The sequence below is a fragment of the Dipodomys ordii genome, unplaced genomic scaffold, assembly GCF_000151885.1.
Source record: "Dipodomys ordii isolate 6190 unplaced genomic scaffold, Dord_2.0 Scaffold196, whole genome shotgun sequence".
In the NCBI taxonomy this organism is placed as follows: Eukaryota; Metazoa; Chordata; class Mammalia; order Rodentia; family Heteromyidae; genus Dipodomys; species Dipodomys ordii.
In genome coordinates, this window is record NW_012267412.1 from 1,625,507 (window position 1) to 1,628,495 (window position 2,989).

The following is a 2,989-nucleotide window of genomic DNA, read 5'->3' on the forward strand; positions in this document are numbered from 1 at the left end:
CTGTGGCTCAAGTGGTAGATTGCTAGCCTTGAGCTGAAGAGCTGAGGGACAACGCCCACACTCAGAGTTCAGGCCCCACAACCGAATCCCCCCCACCCAGAAAAGCCAGAAGTGGTGCGGTGGCTCAAGTGGTAGAGCGCTAGCCTTGAGCTGAAGAGCTGAGGGTCAGCGCCCAGGCCCAGAGTTCAGGCCCCATGACCGGACCCCCCCCCCAAAAAAAAAAGAATTTGGGCCAGGCACCGGTGGCTCATGCCTGTAATCCTAGCTACTCAGGAGGCTGAGCTCTGAGGATCACCGTTCAAAGCCGGCTGGGGCAGGAAAAGTCTGTGAGACTCTTATCTCCAATAAACCACCAGAAAACCAGAAGTGGTGCTGTGGCTCAAGTGGTAGAACGCTTGCCTTGAACTGAGGAGCTGAGAGACAGTGCTTGGGCCCAGAGTTCAAGCCCCATGACCGACAAAAAAGAAGCAAATAATAATAATAATAATTTGGGGCTGGGAAGATTCCTGAGGCCTAGGCTCTCTTCAGAGGTACCTGAGAGGCTGACACATCTAGAATATGACCCCACCAGGACCCTCCAAGTAAATTCCATGGGTGGGGATGTTGCTACTTGGAATAATAAAAATGGTGAGGTCTGGGAAGGTGGCATAGTGGTAGAGTGCTTGCCTTGCCTGCATTAGACCCTGGGTTTGATTCCTCAGCACCATATAAGCAGAAAAAGCCGGAAGTGGTGCTGTGGCTCAAGTGATAGAGCACTAGCCTTGAGCTGAAGAGCTGAGGGACAAGGCCCAGGCCCAGAGTAGGCCAACGACTGACAAAAAAAAAAAAAAAAGGAATTAAATAGCACATTATTGTTGTTACTGGTGGCTCATGCCAGTAGTAGAGCTATAGATCAAGTGGTAGGGAGCTATCCTTGAATGAAAAAGCCAAGCAGGAGTAAGATGCTCTGAGTTCAAGCCCCAGTATTGTTATAAATAAATAAATAAACTGTGCAGGTGGCTCTAATGTACAGATCAGGGCTGTACCTTTATACAATAGTGACATCAGAGTTACCATTAACTGTTGTACCAGATACAACACAAAGATCTAATACACATCATATAGGTATAAACCACATTTTAGTTATTGTTTTTTCAGTGCTGGAAATCAAACCCTCACAAGTGCTAGATAAGCACTGTACCATCAAGTTGCACCATCAACCCTTTGTTTTTTTTTTTTTTTGCCAGTCCTTGAATTTAGGCTTGAACTCAGAGCCTGGGCACTGTACCTGAGCTTCTTTAGCTCAAGGTTAGCGCTCTACCACTTGCAACACTTGCTGCACCACTTCCAACATTTTCTGTTTATGTGGTACTGAAGAATCAAATCCGGGACTTCATGCCAGGTGAATACTCTACCACTAAGCCACATTCCCAGCCACACCATCAGCCCTTTGAATCCCATTTTGAGAAAGATGAGTCACAGTGTGCTTGATTTAAATATTTCACGCTGAGTAAAAGTTCCCCCGGAGAGCAGAAGGGGAAAGCAGTTTGGTCATGGTTCTGAAGTCCACATCTCTGGAGCAAGGATTGGAAGTGCTATGAGGAAGATTTCTGAGTCAGGTTAGTTGGCCCTAACCTGACTTTGATGGTCCATAAATGTATAAGGGGGCAACCTAAACCTAGCATCTGCTGGATGAGACCTAACACAGGACCAAGAGGGAAAAAGAGAAAGATATATATGGGCACTGACATTTGCCCATGGTTGCTTTGTAAGTAAAATAAACAAATGTTCCTTTAGTGTATTTAAGTCCATTTTTTGAACATTTAGTATTTACTGTTTCATCCTCCATCTCCAAACAACTTTATGCAGCTTATTTAGAGTCTATAAATGTTAGCAACTAAATGCCAAGAAAGAGTAGGATGGAGGCTATTCATATTTAAATTTTCACCTTTTGTGTGCCTGTGGGTAGTCAGGAGCTACAGCTCTTAGTCAGCCTTCTTACTCAGGGCTGGCACTCTTCCACTGGAGCCATACTTCCACTTCTGGCTGTTAGTTGGTTACTTGGAGATTAGTGTCTCATGAACTTTTCTGCCTGGACTGGCTTCCAATCACAATCCTCAGCTCTCAGCCTCCTGAGTAGCTAGGTGTGAGCCATGGGTACCCAACCTCATTTTTGTATCTATAGATGATTTGATTCCCAAAATTCTTTTATAGTTGTAAGAGCTTCGTGAGCACTACCTAATAACATTAACACCCTGCTGGAAAAGTGCAGAAAGAAATTGCCATGAGTTTGATGAACGTCATTACTGTGCTCATACTAGCCTGTGGCTGCTGTGGGTATGGATTCATAAATGGGCAGAGACCCATCTATGAGTCCTTAGTCTCCAAGTCACAGAATCAAGGATCCTTCCTTCATGACTATGTGTTTTCCACTTTTGAGAATTGATTCAGCTTACAATTTTTTTTTGGTCCGGTTGTGGGGCCTGAACTCTGGGCCTGGGCGCTATCCCTCAACTCTTCAGCTCAAGGCTAGTGCTCTACCACTTGAGCCACAGGGCCACTTCCAGCTTTTTTTTTCTTTTTGCTTGTGTGGTGCTGAGTAATGGAACCCAGGGCCTCATGCATGCAAGGCAAGAGTTCTACCACTGAGCCACCTTCTCAGACCTCAGCTTACAATTTTAATTTTATTCAAGTGAGAAAAGATTCTTTGTGAGCCTGGATCCCTACTAGAGTACTATTTCTCATCTCTAATAAAAAGGAAAATGGGAGTGATTGTCCAGAGACAGGAACCTTCCTCAGGGAGATTGCTCCTCCTTTGTAGGGAATTGTTGACTCCCTCCCCATGAACCTAGGGCTGACCTCTTAGTGGATGCTTGGGGTCACTAGGAGAATGTGCTTTCTCTCTTTTTTTTGGGGGGGGCGGGGGGTCCAGTTGTGGGGCCTGAACTCTGGGCCTGGGCCCTGTCCCTCAGCTCTTCAGCTCAAGGCTAGCATTCTACTATTTGAGCCA